This window comes from Syngnathus leptorhynchus, chromosome 8 (assembly GCF_054491065.1).
Source record: "Syngnathus leptorhynchus isolate UIUO chromosome 8, UIUO_Slep, whole genome shotgun sequence".
NCBI classification, from domain to species: domain Eukaryota; kingdom Metazoa; phylum Chordata; class Actinopteri; order Syngnathiformes; family Syngnathidae; genus Syngnathus; species Syngnathus leptorhynchus.
The window spans coordinates 525,001-549,471 of NC_141202.1; the positions used below are offsets into that span (position 1 = coordinate 525,001).

Consider the following 24,471-nt stretch of genomic DNA (forward strand, 5'->3'; position numbering starts at 1 on the left):
TGGAGGGGCTTCACCAGGGAATTGGAGGGATGGGGGTTTTTACCCACTCGCTCTCTGTGCAGGTGAGAGAACACACACACACACACACACACACACACACACACACATGGGGAAACACAGCAAACATGGAATACACACACACACAGAATCACAAGCAGCTCAAACACAAATCTCCCTATATGCACATGGAGAAGGCAGGCAGGCAGGCAGGCAGGATGATTAAGGTGCTACGGCGAGGAGATTGCGCCTGCGACGGCCCTACTAGCGCCCGCCTGCGTTCCCCGCTGAATACGCGCCACTCGCTCCCCTATTCTCCGACGGCAAGGAAACCCGTCATCGCAAACGCGAGATCAGGGGTAATTACGTTGTAATGCGCCGCATGAAATATTTCCTCATAGTGCGGATGGGATTCCCTTTGCTTCAAAGCGTGGAATTGGTATGGGGGGGGTCGCGTGGATATATTTTACGCAGCTTTTTTTTTTTGCCGCATACGTTTGAATTTTGACGCTAGTATTTTTTGGCGGCTAGTTCCGAAACGTTCCGTGCAAGCTTGCCCATTTGTGGTTCACTCTTCGTAATTTGGGGTCTTATAATGTGGAAACTCTTGGCTGAGAAAGTCACCAATTGACATTTTTATACGCGAAGGAAAGAAAGTAACAATGCTGCCGCCATCCGATCTCAGCGTAATAGGGATCTGATCAGATAGACGATGCCTATTGCGCAGATTTCAACGCCATGAGGGATGACTCATCCGAGTGCGGTCGTCCATCAGTCCAGATATTGCTGATAAGACCTCCTTGCTAGCTTACATAGTAATACGCCGTAGGCCGCTCTCACCGTTGTCCGGATATAAACGGTCAGGGTGTGATGAATTATCGCACATTAGCATGTAGCATTAGCGCTAGCCCCTAAATCGTAAATGAGCTCAAATATTCACTTTATCAATGCAAGGCGAGTCCACGGAGAGAAAAACCCCTCACGCCCCTTCTCCTTGGCGGATTATGGCGAGCGGGGTGATTTGTTACCCATTTGGGAAGCTGTCTTGGCGGACGCTCATTTCCCTCCGCTGCATATTCTCGCCGGCCGGCCGCCGACCCGCCTCCCTCCCTGCCTCCCTCCCTGCCTCCCTCCCTGCCTCTCTCCCTCCATTTTGATGAATAGCCGGTCACATGAAGGCGAGCAGCCGATCCCTGGCAACCAAGGTTACAGTAACGTCTCGGGGGCGGGAGCTTGGCGGCTCGCTATCGGCCTGCAATTAGCGGGAGCCGCGAGGGAGGCGCAAAAGGGAGGCGACGGGGACGTGTCCCAACCTGAAGACGTTTGGCGAGGCACGGTTTGTAGGTGGCGAATAGTGTCAAAATGAAATCACAGCCATCTTCGGCTGGTTGTTGAAAAACAGAATTCGGCTCTCTTGATGTACCACGCTAAGATGCCACAAGATGGCGCCAAAGGCCGGGCTAATAAGTAAGTAGTAACTTTTGGTTAAGCAAGTACCGTTTCGATCTGGATCGAGAGACGAGCAACGCTAATATCGCTACCTTGTCCCGTTTTGGGCGGATCCTTCAAAGGCAACGCGTCATTTTTAACGCCACAAATTGAACTAGGAAGACGCACACGGACAACAACGTACGCATGCGTAAGCCTCAAATCTCCGCAGCCAATTACAAAAAAGGAATCTCTCATTTCTCATGCCCTTCGCTGACCATCTTGCCAAAGGGCCCAGTGGCCTCCCGATTCATTTCCTTCAAAGCCTCGCAAATCCTCCAGTCAAAGACCACCGGCGAGTGACCTACCTTCGTATTAAAAGTAGAATTCATATCGACAAGCGCGGGGCAACGGCATTCTTTCTCCACGCTAGCTATCTCAGGCTCCTGCTTTTGTGGGCTTTTCTATTTGCACACAAAGGCGTTTTCTTTGTGGGCAAGTTCATCGGCGGCGGCCAGGAGCACTAGACGCTGTCGCTCTGCCAGCCAGCCAGCCAGCCAGCCACAAGAGGCCCACTTCACTTGCGAGATTTAAAACCAAACAAAGAGCACACCCGAGTCTTCGCATCGTGCCAAGACCGCCAATGGACGGGCTAGAGGATGATTCCGGAGCCAGCGACAATCTTGAGCTGACTTTTAGAGAATTGAGGGTACCTGCCGGCCAAGACGTGCGCTAGTGCAGACCTCCGCTATCTTTTTTTTTAAAATTTTTGTCTATCTGATTAAGAGCTAGCTGGCGGGCTGAATTCTCGCAAGGTGTTATTTGAGTCTTTGGAGCAAACGGGAAGCACGCCAGGTGTAGCGCCAGCCAGCATCCCTTTGCCAATTCCGACTTGCATTGTGGATTCATCCTGCAGCGCGGCGCGGCGCGGCACGGCACGGCCTTGACCTCGGCTGCGCGCAGAGGCCAAGGCAACATAACCCGACTCCACCCGGCCCCCTCGCCCGCCTCCTCGCCATGTTTATTACCGTCACTGTATGGTCTTTTTTTTATCCCGGCTTGCTGGGTCCAAAGGCCTTTGGCTGCCCACCACTGCTCGCTAATTGCCGCCGACATTGTTTGGCCTCTCGCTGCTTTAGTTTGGGACAAACCCCTCATTCATGCGGCGTGGACAGCTCGTTAAGCCCGCCCCCCCCCCTTCCTCCATCCCTCTCTCAACCACCGCCTGCTACATGTTTTTTTTTTTACTGACCTTCTTAATTAACTGGTAAGGCGCTGCTGGGAAATTTGCACACAAAAGCCCGGTGTCTGGCCCACTGGCCTCCCACCAGCCAAACACTTCATCCCCTTCCTCCGGTCGGCCAGCTACTGTCCTCAGCCGGCGCTTTGCAAACACAGGTCATTGTACAGAGAGAAAAAAAAAACCAAAAGTGATTCAGTGCACACATTCAGCCCATTTGTTCTTTTTTTTTTTTTGTAGGCACGAGACCCTCCTGCTCGCCGCCCTGTCTTCAACCTCCTCCCCGCTTTTTCTTCACAGCGGACCTCATTAGAAAGGCTTGTTTGGAAGTGCTTCACTGCTGATACACTCTTTTGCCTCTATTTATTCTTGCTCTATTTCGCCTATTCGTCGTGGCGGTGGTTTATTTCTGTTGGAATTTTTTTTTTTTTTTTTTTTGGTGGTCCCCGCCGATGAGAGCAGTTAAAACGAGGGCCCTCCAAAGGGGTGCGCTGGAGAATGCTCAGGGGCAAAGGAGTGTACACAGGTGGAGACTCTCCATTATATCCCCCCCCCCCAAAGCAAGCACTTAGCCTCCGTCTCTCCGTATCGGACTTGCGACAAGGGAGATTGAACAAGAAATGGATTTTTGCTCAGTCTTGGAAGAATTTGGAAAATCAGGTGCCACTTTAACATGGATCAAAAATGTTGTTTATCATCAAAAACATATTTTAGTGTGTGTGACTCATGCTAATGCTTTTGTATTATAATATCCAAATGCAATGTGTCATCAATACTTCAAAAACAGGACATGTTGTAAAAATGCTTTTGAGATTTTTTGGCAGCGTTGAAAAACAAAGCGCTTTGGACAGAGGACAGACAGGGGTGCAAGCGTGGGGACGGTGGGGAGAGCGGAAAGTGACTTCTGTTGGCCTGGGGACGACTCCCGAGCCCATCTGTTGAAATTGCTCCCCCATATTGTGACCTAGTTAGGAAGACTCAGGTAGTGCCACAGCCTTGGACCAACTTTGACACTGGCGCTGTTCATTTGACTGCTCCAGTGGACTCAAAAAGGTGATACGATAGAGATGTCTCACTTCAAATCTTTTTTGGACGTTTGTTGGCAGCAATGGCGCTAAAAAGAGTTCAGGTTGAGTGACTTAGTAAAAAAAAAAAAAAAAAGCCTTTCTACACGGAATGGAGTCAACGTTTTTGAGGAAGCGGTCGGATATCGACGGGGATGAATATCGAGCGAGCGAGCCCCCGACCGACCGACCGACCGACCGACCTCCGCATCTCCTTGATTGCGTTGCTTTTCCGCATGCGCTCACGCCACAAATGCGACGGCGGCGCCGCCCTTCATTCATCTCGGCACTCTCCTTCCATTGTCCCCGGAAGACGCCGAGGATTTCTTTTTTTTTTTTCTTCAAGTAAATTCAAAGGCAGTATAGAGAGGCGGGGTGGAGAAGGTTAAACGAGACACCATTTTGCCTGAATGCCGAGGAGGAACAACTCCGATCTGACCTTCGCAAGATCAGGAGGTCAAGTGGCCCACATGAACAAAGACAAACATTTATGGAAAGTCAATATTAGGTTTGGCTAGGATGGCCAAAATGCACTTCATACTTTCATCATTATTACGAGTACCACAATTATACCCCGAAACGAGTTGTACTTTTGAAAACTTCCCAAAATAGCCATGTCAGATGATTTTAAAGACCTATATTATTATAGCAACAAGAATAATATATCCCAATTAGGCGCCATCCCCTTCAGAGATGACATGACAGAGCCCCGCCCCCTCAGGTAAAAGGACAAGTGCAGTACAGATGACACGGTGGTAATCACAGTGGCCTACGCCGCCTTCCCTTTGTCAGCCGCCGCGTAGCAACATTAAATTTTAAGCGCCAATGTGATTATCGCTCGGCATCCATTTTTAATGGCCTTTGCCTCCATGTGTTTTAGCATGCGATGCGGCGGCGGCGCCGAGGCCCGCCCGCCCGCCAGCCCGCCTGCCCGCCCGGGCAAACGGGCTGACTCAGGCCGCTTTCCTGCTGATGGCGCAGAATATTTTCACATACACGCGCGCGCCGCTTACGCTTGCTTCTCATCCCTTTATCATTCCACCAAGTTGGGAATGAGGGGATGGCGAGGCTGAAGGAGAGCGAGCCCTCCAGAGGTCTCACGAGCCGGCCAGTTAGCGAGGGGGCAAGTCCCTCGTGTCCTCTTTAGTGTGTGGGGGGAAAAAAAGATGGATCAAGTTTGCAATCGAGATGACTTATTTATGACTTCAAACAGATCCAAAACAAAGTCGGTAGAAATACGACGAGCGATCACGTTGCCCATTCTATGGGAAAGAAAATACTGGCTTCTCTGATGCTATTTGTCAGTTCCCGAGGGAAGCGGGAAAACTTTTTTTTATTGAAATACACGCAGGTATAGCGATCGCATTGATACCTGCATGGCAATAAAACAGATGTGAACCTTTCAATTCACGCTCTCTCTCTCTCTCTCTCTCTCTCTGTATGTATGTATATATATATATATATATATATATATATATATATATGACACGAGTCGTGGCCGTAAGGTGGTCAGTGCTTGTCGTGGCGGCAATCCCCAAACCCGCTGGTGGACACTGGTGGTAAGGGATTCCGTCAAGCTGAAGAAGGAGTCATATATATATATATATATATATATATATATATATATATATATATATATATATATATATATATATATATATATATATATATATATATATGTTATCTTCACTCCTATGCTGACTTGATAATAAAGCAAGAGTTCACGTGACATCATAGAGGGGAGGCGATAAGGCCTGGAAATTAAAGCCATATACTGTACAGTCAATAACATATCAGGAACCGAGCGAGGGGCCACCCTGAGTGATGGGAGAGTCTTAAATGCATATATATTCAGAATAACAGTATTGAGATATATTCTAAATTAAAAAAAAAAAAGGGAGGTAAATACCAAGCGGGGCTTTTATTAGCTGCCAGTCTCGCACGCCAATATGCGGCGCGACTTGCCCGTCCGACGCCGCAACTGTCCGACGTCGGATCAAATTAGAGAGAGTGACAGGCAATAAGAAATTGGTGAAGTTAAATGTTATTGCCGCAACCCGCCGCTCTTTGAATATCACAGCCGGGATGTCAGCCGTGGGCGCCGAGGTAACTTTTATTAAAACGGCGCTAACCCCTTTTCACTCCCGCCACTCATTATTTCCCATGCAGCGCCAGATTGCGAGAAATCTTTCACCGTCACGCTGACGCGATGCGCAAGCTTTACATTTTAACTTGCTCGAGCCGCTCCCAATCGTATTGCAAGATCATCTCATTGGAATCCTTTTTGAAATCAATCTGTTAGCCAGTGGCTGGCCTAATACGTTCCCTGCCGCCGAACGTGCAAAAAAAAAAGGCAAGAGGTCGGAAGCGGCGCCTGAGCTCATTGTCGATTGATTCGTCGGTGCTGGTCGGGTTCTTGCGCACTCATGTTTCCCCGGGACCGACCAGGCAGTTGCCGCAGCACACGTTGCCGGATGCGAGCTCGCAGTGGAGGCTGTCCGTCAAGGTAGCTAGCGGCGGCCCAAGGTAGCTAGCGGCGGCCTTGTTTGTTGTCAGTCTGTGATTCTTTATGGCATCAAGCGCCCAAAGCAGAGATGGCTGCAGCGTACGCACCCAAACTCAGTGGCATTCAACAAAATCCCATAACGCGATGACATCTGAGATTGGGGGGGAAAAAAAAGTCCGGCATTGGAAATATACGGAACTTTCTTCATCAGATAAAACAATGGAAATTCAGTAAAACTAGCAACCATGGATATTTGCCTTTTTCCACACAGGAACGCTAAGACCTCAAAATTCAATTGCTTGCCAAGCCCCGCGCAGCTGTCGGCATCAGAGACAACTAGCAGACTGTATTTGTGGCAAGAGCGCCGAGACTCGACCCGGCCCGGCCGGGCCGGGCCGTCTGGCTGCTGTCACGTTGCCCTGCCCGCTCACTGGTGAGATTGGCACAGGGCATTGCATTCTTTCACACTCCTGTTCTGCTTTTGGCCCGAGCCCCATCGAACCAAATAAAGCTCGGGCCACCAAATTGACATTTGTTTAGTCGTAACGCAAGTGAGCCATTGGGCGGGCTAGAAAACCTGTTTGTGTGTTTATGTGTGTGTGTGTGGTGTACTTGGAGATGGATCACCAAGCGCTCGCTTGTATCTCCGCCACGGCCGTGCCTCGGCAGCACGTCAGCGGCCTCCATTTACATGAAGGAGATTTAAGCTGTCTCAGGCAATGGTGACAAGTCAAGGTGTTTCACTTTAATTACACCGGGCAAGGTCACGCAGAAGAAAGGGGGGGGGGGGGCTGTATTTACATTCTCATCCCCGACCTCCCTCCCCTCTGTGCACAACAGCATGTACGTGCATATAGGAAACAGGAAATGAACACGAGCTTCTCAAACAGCCACGGAATCCCTTGAGACAAAATAAATGGCAGCCAGCGTGGCCTTCATGGGCCAGCCGCCGTTCGGCTATTTCTTTTTTTTTTGGTCCCGCGACAGCTTGGCTGTCCCGAGGCCGCGGTGCTGAGCAGGCCAACCGACAGATTGCGAGCGCACACGCCGACTCGCGAGTCTGTCGTAGGTGCTGTGCCGCGGACACTTGTGGAGTTTGCTTTGTGCTTTGGCTTTTTTCTCGAGTGTGTGTCTTTTATTTCGACAACATTTATTGGAAGAGAAGCGACGGCAGGAGCTTCAACGCGGATCAACGGGAGGAAAGAAAATAAAATGCGACTTTCTGCACATCCCTAAAATGACATCTCCTGATTTTTGCAAATAGTGATATAAAATGACAAATCACGTTGCTCTTAAAAAGCAACAACTACCGATGTAGCACTTTCAAAACATTGACATTGCACTTTCCAAAATGTTTTTATTTTAGGAAACCCAACGATGGCGAACAAGTTTAACTAACAGCCGCAGAGCTACGATGGTAGAAAAACACCGACGGGGACAAACGAAGCGTGAGCACAGGCGACCGACCCAACCATTAGCATACATTACAAGACTAAAGCACCTTTTCAAAGGCACACTTTCAAATTCCAAAGCACACGTTGACAAGTCGAGCTGATGTAAAATGCACCTGACAAAATAAAATCTCACTTCATATTATTTGTCTGTGTGTGTGTGTGTGTGTGTGTGTTTTCCCTGCAGTGAGATGATTTCAGGCTGTCAGTTAAAAGCCGCCTTACTTCTCTTATCAGCATCACAGGTTTTTCACCCGTGAAAACAGCACGCACTTGAGAGGAAATACACACACACACACACACACACACACAAAGAGCGGGAGGGCGGGAGTGAATGGGAGAAAGTAGCGGTGGCGTCAGAGGTGGGATCGGGGAGGTGTGTGAAGAAAAAGAAGAAAAAAAAAAAAAGAAGGAAGTGCCTTCAGGGGGAAGTTATTAAAGAAGGTGCAAGCTGGCTGGGGCTTGGCAGCCGTTCAAAGGGGGGAGGATGGGGGGGGGGGGGGGGGTGATCCCGCCCTCGCCCCCTTTCCCGGCACCCGAATGGCAGTTGCTGGCACCGCCGCTAAACACACAATGCCTCGTGGCAAAACCGTGTCTTTCATTGACAGATGAGTGTGAAAGGGAAGGAGGAGTGAGAGAGAGAGGGAGGGAGGGTTGGAGGGAGGGAGGGAGGGAGGCAGGGAGGGAGGGAGGGAGGGAGGAGAAAACACAAAATGGGACTGAACGCTCCTGAGTTGACGTTGAGTTCGGGGAAAGGAGAAAGAGGGGAAGAGAAAAAAAAAAAAAAAAAAAAAAAAAAAAAAAGTGAGTGAGATGTTAACCCCGCCACGCAATGACGCTAACACACGCAGTAACGGTATATTTGGTCTCAACTGGTGGGCCGGGATCAAAAACCGGGGAGTCAAATCTTAGAGGGGATCCATGTCAGTACCAACATCGGACGTGAAGATGGCGGGACGACGACGGAAAGAAAAAACGTGCATTAGCGTCTGGCCGGCGGTCACGACGGCTAGCTGCTAGATGCATCTGCCGAGAACAGACGAGATGAAGGCAGCTAGTGACATCACAAGATGGCTCTCACTGAGATTTATGCATCCGTACATCATTGGCAGCTTGACGTAGCCGTGACCTCTCCCCGCGACGTTAGCGTGTGCCGAGCAAGGCCACAGGCGGGGGAACTCGAAAAGGCGACGCTAACGCCGTGTTCCATCGAACGCTTGGATCGGAGAGCCTGCAGATGGATAGACGGATGGAGCGAGGCGGAACAAGAGATGCCACTGGTAGATGGCCGCTTGACCGCCGGTAAACGCTGGGAAAGTTGAGCGGCTCGGAACGACGGGCGGATGGATGGATGGAGCCTGGATGGATGGATGGATGGATGGATGGATGGATGGATGGATGGATGGATGGATGGATGGATGGATGGATGGATGGATGGATGGATGGATGAGTGGCGCTAAATGCTCTGTTGCTAGCCTTAAAGCGAATCCAATAGGCCACATATTAAAATGACAATCAATTACAAAAGTGACCAATTGCTCGCCCAGCCACTGCAGTCAGGAAACACACTTTCCGTGTACATGACACACACACACACCGCACACACACACTTGTCAGTCACGCCGCGGCTAAGCTCTAAACAATGACCTGAATGCAACCACAGATGACGCGCAGGCTACGCGGAGGCCCGAATCACAACTCCATCTGTTACATCTTATATTCAGCTACGCTATGAAAGGGATTCACTTTTGATCAAAGTTGAGTAAGACCAAGAAAAAAAATCACGTGATTCCCCATCCAAAATGGTAAAAGAGCCATGATGGAAAGTGCTTTTTATTTTATTTTATTTCAAATGTATAAACTCAATCAAAGGTTCTTTTAAAACGTAGCGCTAACGCTAATAGCATAATAGCGAAGCGAACGGCATCGAGTGGTGTAATGTACCTAAATCCCCTTAGCGGCGTTTTTAATGCTTTTATAATTGGGAGCGCACTTTCGGAGGTTAGTGGCAGTCGAAAAGGCATGGGGAAATTATTTGTTAAGACGTGCACGCTGGAAATAATAACCAGCCTTGGCGCTAATGCGGGGGGCTCTTTGAAGGGGAGGGAGAAGGCAAGGTTTAAAAAACACCAGGCTAATTGAGTTTGCCTAAAAAAACATTTTAAAACTCATCATTTCATTTTAGCGTCGTCGCATTTTGGGGAAAGGCGGCGACGAGTTTCACATCCATTTGGAGGTTAATGGTCAAGTTTCAGCCTTTTAAATGGAGTAAAAACTACACTAAAAGGATTTACTCCAATTAATGGCAAAGTGGGTGTGTTTTTTTTTTTTGTCGCCTCCTTCCCCCTCGCTCCGAAAGCAAAACATGTACGCAAATTGCACTGCTTATGCAAGATAAATGCCAGTTTTAGCCTTCTTGATGATCATCATTTGGCCAAACATTCTGCCCGTATTAAAAACTATTTCAACACAACATATTGTGTTCAAGTAGAAAAGAATGGTCAAAGATAACCGAAATTGTTTCACACCGTGCACATGTACGAGGTCTGCGTTCATTTCTTTTCTAAGCTAATCGTAAATGTATACGATTAATTTGAAATGGCATCAGGCTAAGTGAAAATCCTACACACTAGTGTGGAATGTTTCGCGGCGCCATATTTACTCCCTTTATTTTATTGAACCATTATTAACGAGGAAGTGGATATGCCTGTGCAAGAAATAATAATAGCGGACCGCACGTATGCATTTTGGCCAGACTCCCCACGCTTTGCTTTTTCAGCCACATGCTCGGAGTAAAAACAAGGACGACCTACAACAACTCCAAGGCCTGCCTGCCTGCCTGCCGTCGGTGATTTGCGACTGGTGCGTTTGTGTTAACTTCCCGCAGGCATGTCGAAAAACTCCATCGCTTTAATGACTCATGCTAAGTGGGCGCACTGGCACTGTAATAGCACCTTGCAGGCTGCGACCAGGAAAGGGAGGGGGGGGGGGGGACTAGAGACACTAGCCACCAGGATTGAGTGGACCCGACACAAACATTAGTACCTTTGCTTCTGGCTCATATTGCATCAACGTCAGCGGAGAAAAACATGTTCTCCATCATCCAAACCACACCCGGCCGGCCGGCCGGCACGCCGAGAGCACCCGCGGAGTAGTTATCTATCAAAAGATAATGGCCGGACTCGACTCGAGTCGGGTCCTTCTTTCCGCCGGAGCGCTCGGTCGTACAAATTAGCCCGAGAAAGCCGCTCGTAGCTAGCTCGACAGAGGAAAAAACTAGGATAAAGAGAAAGCTTCGGGGCGAGGCATTTACAAGAGGGTGTCAGATCTTGCTAGCAAACAAACGGAAATGAAACTGTTCATTTCATTGACCTTTGGTCACAATCAATCAGCAGAAGACCCGAGGTCACGCACCCAAAGACCTCGAGAGGAAGTGAAAAAGTTTGACAACCACTTAGGTATGGAGTATTTGACCGGGCTTTCCCAAAGAACACTTCCTGGAAGCAGCGGCGTGTCACTTTAGTTAAACACACGCGCGTGCGCGCGAAGGATGGCTAACGCTGGTGACAGATGTGAGCCTAATGGCGCCGGGGAGGGGAAGGCAAGGCAGGGCGCGCGGAGCCTCGCCAGCTGGTAACAGACCCGGCGCCAACTGCCCATGCGGGTTGGCAGCTTGCTCGAAACGTGCCAGTGGAGAGCGGCGTGAGGGGGCCCGCCCGGGCCCCGGCGACCAGTGCGACACCGCCCCGGGGCCATCAGCTGCCAAAGCGTGACGGGCAGCCCCGGCCGGCCCCAGCGCCGGCCCCAGCCATTTAATAATCTAATGAGAAGCAAAGAAATTGGATTTAGGATATCCACGTCGATGTATAAGCACTGACACAATACGATCAATTCTATTAGGCATTGTGATTTGCTTTGGATTCATCATTTTTTAGTAAATCAGGATCTCTGCGGGGTCAGGCGGTTCAAACGAAATACTTTTTGAAGGCCACTTTATTTCCAAAAATCAAAGTAGACTCCATTCAAGCATTTTACATGTAAAGTCTAGACATTAGTATTTAAATGGCGGTGCACACAATCTACAGTTCAGGGCGGAATAAACAGATGGGGAAAGAAATTGTGATGCAAAACGTCGGGGTTTTTTTTTTTCTTCCCCTACCCAACCCAAACAGCGCCGCCCGAGCAGGTATTGCCTGTCATAACATATTGCCATCGTCTAATTGGGTCATTTTTGATAGCCCTGACGCACGGTGCCAGCATATTGCGCCGCGCTTTGCCAACAGCCCGCCAGGGCCTCGCTGGCACCCAATCAAAGGCGCGGCGCGGCGCAGCACAAGCGCTCGCTGCCCGCCAGACAATCTGGCAAGCCGGAGCAGGAGCATCCAAAAACACGGCCCCGCAGCTCCCGCCCGTGCCACCGGGGCGTAATTGGAACACGGGCCTTTTCAAAGGCGGGATCTTAATCCGCACGCGTGCTATGAAATTGGCCGTTTTGTAGCCGGCACGCGTTCCCGTCCTCCGTCTTCGCGAGGCCTGCCTCGGATTTAAGCGCATTGCAAAGGCATCTTGTTTCTCTCAAGTGTCTCCATGGAGTAGCAAGCGCCTTGCGAAATGGCCGCGGGTTTGACCACGTCTGCGAGGGCGGACACGGCTACCTAATCTTCCCCCGACACGATACGGCTGGTTTGCCTGCCTGCCTGCCTGCCTGCCTGCCTGCCTGCCTGCCTGCCTGCCTGCCTGCCTGCCTGCCTGCCTGCGCGCCCCGCCGCCGTGCTCGTGGAGGATGCGGATGTGACCGGCCTTAAACAAGTCAAATTCAATTTGTTTGCGACGTGCTTTTGCATAAAGCAGCGGCAGCGGCGGCTTTAAGGGTGTGGGTTGCGCCGATTGACGCCGGCGGCCACGCGTGGGTGAGCCGAAAGCGAGGCATCGCATCCCACTCGGTCTTCTCGGACTGGATCTTTTTAAATCGTTCCCGGAAAGTAACAACGTGCGTCGTGTTTGCCTTTTGTGCGGCGGCGTGTGCCTTGCAGTCAACCTGGCATCGTAGACTGGCACAGCGAGTAAAGCCGCATCCAGCTGCTTTCTGACCGAGGGGAACTTGTTTAATTAAGCACGCTGCCGTTCCAAGAAAAAGACTTGCCTTGGCTCCCAGCTGTTGACCGGACTGATAGAGGGGAGGGGGGGGGGGGGTTGACATATCACCCCCTTGGTCAAATCCGGTCCAATCCACATCCACAGCCCCTCTCCCTCAAAAAAAAAAAAAAAAGATGGACTCTGCTTGTCATGCCAGGATGCATCACGCCTGAGCCCTCCTTCATGAATTAAACATGAGATCTGGAGTTCTTTTAAAAAAAGAAAAAGACCCAGAGGATGTTTCTCTGCTAAGATTCACCCACGCTCGCCCCCCCACCCTTGTTTTTTTTTTTTTTTTCCTTCTCCAATTCGGACTGTGTCAAAGACAGGGGGGAAAAAAGAGGGGTGGTGAGGGGTAAGACGATAAATAGGTGCAGAGGTGAATTAAAAAACAAAGATTCGGGCGACTTCGGATGGTTTTCGGGAACTAGAAAGTCAACTGGGGTAAGGTTCAACTAACCAGCCAAACTATCAAAGACAAATAGACTGGAGAAGTACAGGACAAATATACTCTCATAAGCTCCAGTGCTCCCCCAAATCCAAATCCTTACAGAGCGAGCCCCGGCAACTCATCTTTACCGCTCCCTCCCTCCCTCGGCTTGAGTGTTTTATTGATGGCCATGATGGCATATTTGTTTGAGACGGCAATGCTTCACCTCGTGTCCGACATAAAGATTTGTTCACAGACAAAGTGACTGCAGGCGAGGCGAGGCGAGCCCCCTCTGCACCTCCTCCCGCCCCGCCCTGCCCGCCCCTATGTCAGCGTTACCTTGCCCCACCTGAGGAAGGCCAGGTTGGGCCCGGCCGGCTGCGGGGCGTGGAGATTGGCCGGCTCCGTGCTGGGATTGATTACCCCTCTAATCTTAGGACTGCCAGCACGTCTCCAGGGCAAACCCCCCCAGCGTGAAATCCCCCCAGCCGTCCTGCTCTGCCAGCGGCGCTGAGGGAGGACACTAAGTCACAGCTCCAGACAGGGCCACTGGCTCGCAGTGGCTGCCTTGTTCACCATATGTCACGGCAAATGGGGCTCCCGCCGCCGACTCCGCCGGGGAGGAGGGCGGAGGAATGTCACGGGATGAGAGGTGGAGGCCACATGAGTCGGGAGTGGAAAATAATGGACAATCCCGCTTTGGTTTAATGATCCTTCACTTGGACTTTGTGTACAATCCAAGTGTGCAAAAAAGGAAAAGCCATACGACGGGTTCTTGGTAACGACGTGACCCCGTCGCCGCGTACATGTGACAACCTCCATAACGCCAGTTCAATAATCTACAAGAGCTCAACCATAAGGTGGTAGGCTCAATTCGTTATGCTCTCTTTTAACCGTGTGAAGATATGTTCACAAAAGAAAAGCGCTTGAGGCCAAATTACAGAGTTAAATGAATGACACAATGTCTAATCCTCGTTGCTTGATGTTTTGTTGACGACTGAAGCGAGCTAGTACGGTAGTCGCGCTAGCTAGCGCTGCACTGAAGCTAGCTAGCACTGGCATGAAGTTAGCTAGCACCGTACTGAGGCTAGCTCGCGCCGTACCGTATTGCAGCTATTTTTCTTCTTTAAGAATGACCACAATTTTATCGGGATGATCACAAAAGTCTGCTCTCCGTTAACTGTGGAAAACTTTGCTCATGCCATCAGTAGATCCCAAGCTAGTAAACGCTCGCACGTGACAGCAAAGTCGAAAGTGGAGAATATGCAACATGACGCAAAAAGGCAAATACTGCTTAGGCCAAGAAAAATGACAACATAAAACAGCCTCGCGAGTCCTTTTAGGGATAAATGAAATAATTAGACACAACTCCCCTGTGGCCTTTGCCATTTTTAATTTCTTTTTAAAGGAGGGAATAATTAAGCTGTTATCTTCCTGTTGTGGAGCCTCTAAAAGTTTAATCAGCGCGTGCGTCCCTCCCTTTGGGCGTTTAGGTGCTTTGGAAACCCAGTCGCAAGCGGCGCGCATCAGTTCAAACGCTACATTGCCGGTAACTTCGCTAGCAAATGAAGGTGCTTAGACGTGCGTAACAAAGCGGGCTGAAGTCAGGCGGAAAGGGAAGGCTGCTTTTTAATTGGACAGAGGAGTCTGAAGTGAGTCCCACCTGAGGTTTGGCAGGGACTTAATTATAAGCAAACATGGCTGGCTATCGATACCAGGCAAAACCTCGGCGAAGCGGAGGGTTAAGAATAATCTCGCTTGCCCCCGCGGGTCATCGTGCGCTGTAAACAACCCAGATTTATCCCCCACCCCAAAAAAAACAAGCAAAGATAACTCCAATGAAATCGATACAAGGAATCAGAGGGGTAGCGCAAAAAAAAAAAAAAAAAAAACGGGATAAATTGGACCTGGTCAAGTTTAGCGCAGCTAGACAGGAGGAACGGCGGTGATAACAGAGTTGACCTTGGGAAGAAAGTTGCATCGGGGTCTGGAAGACTAACCGAGGTCGTGAAGTGGCAACAAACGCGCCGGACTGCCGATGCGGTCGACGGAGGAGACGTTACGTGACGTTCAAACGTGCCGTTTGGCCCCCGGTCGCGGTCGGCAACACCTGAGGGGAGCCGGATCGGATCGGCTCGGCTAGGCTCGGCTCATCTGCCATCTCTGGCTGGGGGGCGCCTGCATTAATTGAGCTGGTAATTGAATAGTTGTCTTCATTAGTTCTGGTTCCGTGCTTGCGCGTCTCGCTGGCGGATTAGCCGGCAGAGGGGGCCAAAAGATTCATGCTCTGTGGGAGTGCACATAAACAGGACTGTGGTAGAAGTAACTGTTTGAAAGAAAAATGTCGAAATCTACTTAACGACGCAAGTACAATTTTTTTTAAATGTATTCCGTGACCTAGCTCAGAACTTCATTTACGGGTACTGACGGGTAATTTACGGCTGAGAATGGAGCCATAATTGATGGCCATCAAAAATAAATAATTCTTCTCAAAAAATTATTATTACATAGATGTATTAAAGGTATTTGATATGATTATCTATACAATCACTGCAATTTCAAACTGTTAGGTTATTAACTAATTTGTTAAAGGTGTTAAGTAAACAGAGCTTGCTGACTTCAAATCCATTTTTTAGGCAATAAATCTCATGAGGTGTACTTAAAGTTGTGTCCCAAAGTTCTGAGCAGTTTAGAACGTGTTTGAAGGGGGGGGGGGGGGGGGGGGGTACACAAGTAAACAGCGCGCAAACATGAGCGTGGCCATGAAGCATGCACGAGAAGATAAAGGCAAATTCAAGCAAAGGTCGGTGACCCTCTCCGATAGCTCTAAATGCCTCGCAATTTAGCGCACGGGATGACAAAAATCCTCCTCCACAAACCAAGGCTTGCGTCTGACCTCTCTCGGGGAAAGTTGAAAAGAGACTGACGCAAAAAAAAATGCTAATTTCACTTGCTCGGCAGACATTTTCTCATCGCCTCCTTTAAGGTGTGCTTTTAATAAATCTACCGGCAATTTGCATGGACGGCGCTGGGCCAATTATGACGCCACGCACGCGTCCGTATGGGAGAGCCCGACTCTGTCAAATGGGCAAACAAAAAAATGAAATCTTAAAAGGTGGTCACAAAAAAATGTCGGGACGCTTGTTTCCTCCTCATTAGAGTGTCATTTGTCCGTTTTTTTTTTCTCTTCAATAATTATCTTTAAGTGCTCAGAACATCTCGAGCTGCGGGTTCACGTGATGATGGGAAAAGGAGAGAAAAAAAAAAAAAACGTAAGAAAAGTGGCTGTCAGAGATGTGCCGCGGGAATCGACTTCTTTGCGACATGATGTACTATAAAGTCATTTCATCAAAGCTGGTTTTAGGAGCACTTTTACACTACAACCGAGTGAGACTTGAAAGGGGGGAACTAGGAGGAAAATTGACTTTTTAATTGCTTCTATATGAATAGTTGGGTCTCTGGAGCGAGTGCCTGTCCACAGATTGAATCAAAGGAAGATTTTAACACAAAAGGTGGAGCAACACATGTAGACAGGCATCCCTCGTGTTTCTATCACTGCCCCGTGGTGGCCAAGGTACGCCCACCAAAATCAGCAGAACAATGTCCACTGAAATGAAGATTCAAATATATACATTGAATATTGAAATAATGATTGAAACAGCATCTGAGTCTGACACCTAGTGCGTTAGATGATGTCATTTGGCTGCTTGATGACAGTGACGGTTTGTCTCGTCAACCGACCATTTCTCTCTCCTTCATTTCCAATAGGGGGACAGAAGAAAAAAAAAAATCGGATTGTTTTCTACCATCCGGGTCCCACTGTAACAATATTTTGCACTGATGGATTACTGCAAAGACAAAGTACTAGCATTAGCACTCCTCGTTTTGTAAGGCTCAGCACGTTTGCTATGATACCAACACACACACACGCACACACACGGGCCGTGTGTCCGCCCACCAACATTATCTGGTGCGCTTGTTAATGGGGGACATCTCGCACAAGTGAAAAATCTTCAACCCGTACTGAGATTTGTTCCCACCCCGCTGACATCAATCGATGCTCCTGTAATTTTTCCGACCTTTGTGATGGGGCGGGGGGGGGCGTTTTGCCCCCGAGTCGTTGATGCGCTTTTAAAATGTATGTTGCGCTATTTGCCTGCGAGCACATAAAACAAGAGAAGAAAAACAACTAGTGAAGTCAGTGGTGGTGGTGGTGGTGGTGGGGGGGTATTTGCCACGTCCCCGAAGGAAAGAGGATCCCCGGGGGAATAAATTTACTGGCCTAGAATCAGCTGTCGGGGTTTGATACATTCACAAGTTTTGTAGCGATTAATAAATGTATTTGGGAGCGCCTTTGTGTGTGTGTGTCTTAGGGTCGAGGACGGGGGGGAAAGTTAGTATGCTGACGGTAAGTCAGTGGGCCGGCCGGCAGGTAAGTAGGAGACAGAACGGAGTAATCATGCCGCCCGTAGCCCGGTGGCACAAACATCACTCAGGCACACACACACAAGCGCAATCGTTCATTTTCCTAATGATCTGCACAGCAACAGGAGGCGATGGCTATATTCCCAGCGGACAATTCCGGAAAGTTTTCCCAGAGATGAACTGCACCTGTGGATGTTCCCTTGCAGCTAAAAATCACTTTGGGATTTTTCTTGTAATCTCCTTTCTTGAGCCTTATGATAGCAACTGGAAGTAAGTAGCACATCATTGAAGGCTTCCATTTTTCACTTACAATTTCAAAACAACTGACGGAGGGAGACAAGCTGTTTTGCTGGATGCCTTAAATCAACATTGTGGCGATACAAATGGCGTCTATATTCCTCAAACCACAATTGTTCTTTGAGATTGGTTGCCATTCAGGCAAATATCAGGACGGCCACAGAGGCAAGGTGGCCCTGGGTGACCATTAGGATGCAGCCAGCGACGTCTCGGCGCAAGGCGCCGCCATCTCCTCGCCGAAAAGGTCACCTCCGCTGCCTCCCTCCCTCTCTCCCTCCCTGGGCGGGTAAATACGCAGACGTATACAAATGGCGTGGCGTGGTGGCCAAATGGCTCACCTTAGGAAGGCATTAGACTCCTCTTCCCACACAACTTTACATCCCTCACCCTCCTGGCATTTGAACAAAATAGCGGCGCAGCCAATTGAGGAAACCTCGTTAACCCCGTGAAAAAAAAAAAGCCCAAGCGTGACATTGCACGGCAACGTTTCCGTGGAAAAAGAGTGAAATCAAACTTTTGTTTCCAACTCACAGCCCAGAGTCAACAGAAGCGAGCGCGTGCCAAGCAAGCAAGCAAGCAAGCGGCGGCGGAGCATATCGGCCCTGACACTGATTGACCAACAGCTCATCTTTTTGGACTTGAGTTGTGAGTCAAGTGTTGTCCGCTCCCCTCCAGCTCCACCGACAGGCCCCGGAGCCCGGTGGGCCCGGCCGGCCTCGCCGCCTGCTGTCAAGCCGCATCCGAGCGGGAGCCTAACCCGTCTTGGCAGTACCGCTACAAAACACACCTGAACTCGGGCGCGCCTTGTAATCGGGCCCCCCAGCGTAGCCGCGGCTGCCGATCGTTGCGGGCGGTGCGCCGTGACGGTTAGGTCATCCTACGGCTCGCTCTAAGCCCGGAGTTACACTCGTCACACCGACGGCAACGCATTTTAACTACATACAGGCGGACGCTAGCCGTGCTAAGCTAGGTTAGCATCTCCCAAAGGGAATTCCCATCAGAGACAATGGGGTGGGCACAATGGCGTAATGAGCTCAATCCAACGCATTCCTCTCAAGCGCTTTTGATATGAACAATCGACAGAGGCACAATCGAAAGAACGGCTGCCTCCGAGAAATCGACCGCATCTAATCCCCGGCCGGCGTCAACCAGCAAAACAAGAGAAGTCTTGTCCAGACAATGCGGATGGATGACGTTGCGGTCGGAAGCCCGGGAAAGTCCGCCCGATGCCGCGCTGATGGCAAAGCGCTTGTGAAAGGCGGGCTGATGTGAAAGGATGCTTCTCTCTCAGAATTCATATTCAGCTCTCCTGAGTAATGGCTGTTTACAAGATAAAAATAGCCAGATCCTCTGATGAAATTAGGCCCGCCCGCCCGCCGTCAACAAAGAGCGGCCCGTGAGCATTATTAATGGCATCCTTGCGCCACCTCATTTTTCCACATCAGCCACCGACGGCGGCGGATGGTCAAGCGAGGGTTCGGCGTGCGTCCAGAAGCAAGGGTTCATTTTTGTTGCTTGGGCCCAAAAGAAAAGAATTAAAGCGCTACTGAAACAAATAGCGCCGTGGGGAGAGACGTGTGGCCTTCGCTTAAACAGAGCCATAAATCAGCTGCCGTGACACCACCACAGAGCGAGCGAGCGAGAGAGAGAGAGAGAGAGCGGAGGCTGGCATAAGAACTGCATTTAGTCTCATCAACCTTTCCACAACTTGTTTTTCTTTCTGGATTCTTCCAAAACGGAGTCCATCTCAGTCGTGCCTTGACCCAACAGGTGGGAATGTCGGCCGCTTAAAGGACACGGTGTGCGACGGCACGTTTTTTCCGGCTGCGACCCGCCCGGCCGCCGTGGCTGCTTTTCTAAGGGATTACTGCCGTGGGGGGCCAAAATAAAAGCGGGACCAGACCGGAGGAGGGCCCGATGTTTAACGCGGCCGAGGCACCGACGTTATTCCGCGCCTTTTCTTTCAAGGTGTGGCGAGACGGGGAATTAATGGGAAACGCGTGAGCGGTTTTAGGGAAAGCTTTCGAAATAGAATGGGATCGTCTGGAGGTAATCCGGCGACCTAATGGCGCATACATGTTTGCCAATAAGCGATTTTTTTTTTTTTTACACACGGCAATTTCCACAGTTTAGGCTGAAAGTGCGTGCAAATGATTTCATTCACCTGCTAGCAGAGAACAGGCCGCCACTCGCGGGGCAAATGAAATGAAACGTTGGAGAAGGCAAACTTGGCGGCTCCACAATGGATTTACGGCTGTAAATCTGATGGAGCTGGTTGCTAATGCGTTATAAATCCTCGCCTTTCATTACGGCATTATATGAAACGCGGCGGAATGGAGCCATGGATCCAATTTGACATTCTGGTACCGGAGCGCTTGTGCACAGCTTCACACTTAAGCCGTCTAAAGCTAATACATAAATGTAACATTACATATATAGATACGGTGGGAATGAGTAACGGATGTTTTGGGTTTTTTGGGGAAGGGGGGGGGGAATCGGCTGTTGTAGTAAATCAGATGATTGTTAATTTACGACCCAAAATGGAGTGTAATGACGTCTCGGCAACAATGCTGCTAATCGGCTCAGCAGTTATTATGATGGCAAATATGGATCATCTTTTGCTTTTTTACCATATGTTAACGGCGTCGTCATTTGAAGGTGCTAAGAATTGAGCCTTTTATTTATTGTATCTATTATTATTATTATATATGAATGAAGTTTAGTTTGCTCTCTGGCGTTTTTGAATTTGGGCTGGCGTTCTTTGAGTCAAACTTTTTCCATCCTTCCAAAAGTGTCGATGGCGTTCCGCCGCCTTCGCTCGCGCAATGTCACCCTGTACCTTTTCATTTTCGATGTTTCCCCCCCAGAAAGAGCCACAAAGTCAGACGTCAACTTCAGGTGCTGGTCGGGGGTCCATTTTTGGGGGAGGGGAGGGGGGGGGGGGGGGGCGCCCTATGGCGCGCCGGTTGCGGGCGGCACGTACGGGGCCTCATTGTGGCGAGATTATGTAGGACGAGCACGGCGTCTGCTAATCCGCCTGTGGGAGGGTGCCGCACGCCTGTGAATTATTGCACTTTGGGAGAGGCGAGGGGGGGGGGGGGGGGGGGGGGGGGCGATGAGAAGGAGCGCAAGAAGAAGAAGAAGGGCCCTCGGCTGTGATTATGAAATGGTCTGTCACAGATTAAGGCTACGGGGATGCAGAGGCAGAGATGAGCCAGAGCCTCCCACAGACGACGGGCGAGTCGGGCTGCTTTCACTTGAGCTTACCTGAGGTGATACATGCCTCGCATCCATCCTGGTGCGAGGGGGGGGGAACAAACAGCCTGCAAATAGGCTCGCCAATGACAGAGAACCAGGAAAGAAAGGCGCCCGAGGAAAAAGAAATAAGAGGAGAGACGGACTGTTTGGCACTCACTAAAATAAGACCTGTGTGGTGGCCATTGTCTGTTGGTGATAAAGAGCCCACACTCTATTTGTCTCTCCTGGAAAGCACACATACCTCGAGATGATCCTTTTTCTCATGTCAAGAGAAGAGGCTACATCCAGATCTTCTCCTTTGTGGTGGCAAATAAATACAACAGCGAGGAGTCCTAAACATCTATTATTTTTCACGCCTGGCAGCTTCAGGAGGGGGAAGGGAGGGGGGGGGGTCAGAAATAGTCAACCTCGGTTTGATTGATCGACAGCGACAGGCAGCAGACAGAGTTCTTCTCCCATCGCACGCCGGCGCCGTTGGAGTCCGTTCGCTCGCGTTACACCGCAGAAAACGGCCGGCGGGACGAGCACAGAACTTATTGAACAAATGTCCAAATGCCATGTGTTGAAAAAGGCACACGTGTAAAGTGACTTTTTCCCCATATATTTAAATGCACCGATACATTGGAGTGCTTGCTTGACAGAAAATGTCCTCCCAAATGATCCACTACAAATCTTGTCCGCCGTGTTATGTCCTTATTAGATCTTTGGCGAGGAAATGAAAGAGATCCTAGACAAGGCTTTCAACGGAGCACGTGAGCGTGGAAGCTATGGCGCTCATTACGACGGAGCGGAGCAGGGTGACTTATTACGGCATCTGCGGCGACGCCACTTAATTGTCCTCGCCGCTCGCCACTTAATGAACGTAATTACCGCCTTCCTCGGCGTTCGCCCCGTGATTAATTGTTACAACATTCCTTTGTCGCCGCCGCCACCCTCGTTTTGACGTTGGGCAATCACGCCGTGCGTACGATGCGGCGGTTGGTTGGTTGGTTGGTTGGGGGAGGCACTCGAGAGCCACGTTGAGAGCATTGACGGGATTACTGGAAGAAGTGGAGGACTCACCAATCAGTGGTGGAAGCTGTCACTCTTCTTGGTGGAGAAGAACAACAAGTCTGGAGAAAGAAGGCCATATTAGCTGGAAAATATGCAAAAATCACATCAATAACAACACCCGCACGCCATCCGTGACGAGTGTCAACTAAGTCCAAAAAAACAACCCCCCCCCCTCCCGGCCTCGGCAATTATCTCGGACGGCTCTGGCAAGACCAGCTCATTGAGAAGCTGTCGCCCAGTTAAGCAAGGCGCATTTGAACAGCGTCGGCTTAATAAGCCGTGGCCTAATGCAATAAGGTGCCGTTTGCCAATCAGCCGTGACCAAGGCAAGATCTGGAGCCGGGCGAAATGAGCGGCACGTGGGGGAAGGAAGGGGGTCGGCCGGGGGTCGTCTCGAGGACACTGATTAGGATCGCTGCAAGAGTGAAAAAGTCAAATAAAATTCAGTCAGAAAGAAAATAGGTGCTGCTGTTTTGGTTTGTAAATCTGGAATTGAATGATCATTTCAGATTGTCATCAGAGAGCGTTTGGGTGCTGCTGTTTTGGCTCGCAACAATGCTCCAAACTCAACCATCTCGTGTCTGCGTGCCACCATTGCGCAATTGTGCTTTTTCCATCCGTTGAGAGAAACCTTTATAGGACTTCAGAAAAACACAATGAACTGGAATGTCATTCTCGAAATTTGATGGCAATGAGATCAAAAGCACTCAAGTGTCTTAAGTGGACTTCTTGCATCATCTATTTATTTAGGAAACTGTGTATCAAGTTGTTACCCGGGCGTGGTTTGTTTGAAGACACACACGCACAAAGCTCGGAGAAGGTGAGTGATGGCTTCGGCGGCGCATCCGATCGCTCACCGTGACAAATGGTGGGCTGACAGCCCAACATGAGAACCCCCCACCCCCCCACCCACACACACACTAACATCTAACCTGTGCAGTCGCCAGTTCCTCCATCTTATTCCCTGACTTTTCTACCTTGCTACTTTCCTGGTCAGAAAAAGTCTCCTTGTAACACCCTCCCTCCCTCCCTCCCTCCCTCCCTCTTTCTCAGGGAGTGATAGATTCCCCCTGTGTTCATTTATCCTGGAAGCGGAGGACACGCCGGGTGTGATGCGATCCATCTCGCCGGCGCTGCGTCCCTGATCACAGGCCCTATCAATCTCACTCATAAGAGGGCCGCATCAGCGCCGGTGCCACGAGCGACTCGGTGGCCGGCCGACTTCCTACTGTACATAGTTCACTTTCTCCCCCCCCCCCCCCCGGTGGGGGCAGGACAGTCGGGGCCAGGGGGGCGTGCGCGAGACCCGATTTCAACCTTTGTGTTTATGCGGAGAGAAGTACAGCACCATTGCCTACAGGCCAAAAGGTAAGCAGAGCTGCAGGGTGAGCCTCAATTAGCATTAGCTAAGGCGGCTCGTTTCCAATGAGTTGTGCACGTCACATTTGACCACAAAATCGAGAAGTGACAAATAAAATAAAGAAAATGGGTCAATGGCTTGTTCTTCTTTTTAAGATATGCACATTCACCAGCAAAACAGGAGTCCATCCGTCTCGGACTGAGGGACAATTTGGACCATTTTTTTAATTGTGAGAAATGCATAATATGTCACTTTGATGTTATGTGAGTGAGGCACAATTTCAAAGCGATCACTTCTAAAAAATGGTTTGAAAAAAAGACAGCGGCAGGTGGAAGGACAAAATTCTAATCATCATGGAAAGTAAGTGAAATTGCCGCATCCTCCATTTGACAGTCGGCGTTCTATTTTGGACATCCTAAAAGATGTTAAAATAATTGTTGCCAAAGAAATGAGTGGTGGCGCCGCATTTCCCCCCATTGAGATGTAAATACCTTGTTGTTTTTTCGCCAGTCAAAAAATAAAGATGCATAATTTATCACATCAAGCTAAATTGCTAATGACAGCGTGCCTACTTTTAGACATTTTATGGGACAATTGATGCATTTTTATTTGCGTGGCAACCTAACAAATAATTCTCCTTGCGATTGGCCGGAATAGCCCATGGCAAAGCAGTCCAATCGTAAAGTGAGGAAATGACACGCCGCATCAACGGACGCGGCACTCAGTAGAGTGCGGAGCTCGCCGACAAATTGGAGCCTTTTACAGATCTTTTCATTTCATAGATATTCATAGAATTGTGTCTGTTTGCGTTATGGAAAACTCACAA

The 24,471-nt window shown here is 49.8% G+C and overlaps 1 long non-coding RNA gene across 1 annotated transcript in view; it reads right to left on the minus strand.

Annotated features, from left to right (window-relative positions):
• The window catches only part of LOC147051523 (uncharacterized), a 124,103-nt gene that overhangs the window by 76,542 nt on the left and 23,090 nt on the right, over positions 1 to 24,471 (minus strand). The window contains exon 3 of the long non-coding RNA XR_015066960.1: positions 22,295 to 22,344. This is a non-coding gene — a long non-coding RNA (uncharacterized LOC147051523). The remainder of the gene's footprint in view (positions 1 to 22,294; positions 22,345 to 24,471) is intronic.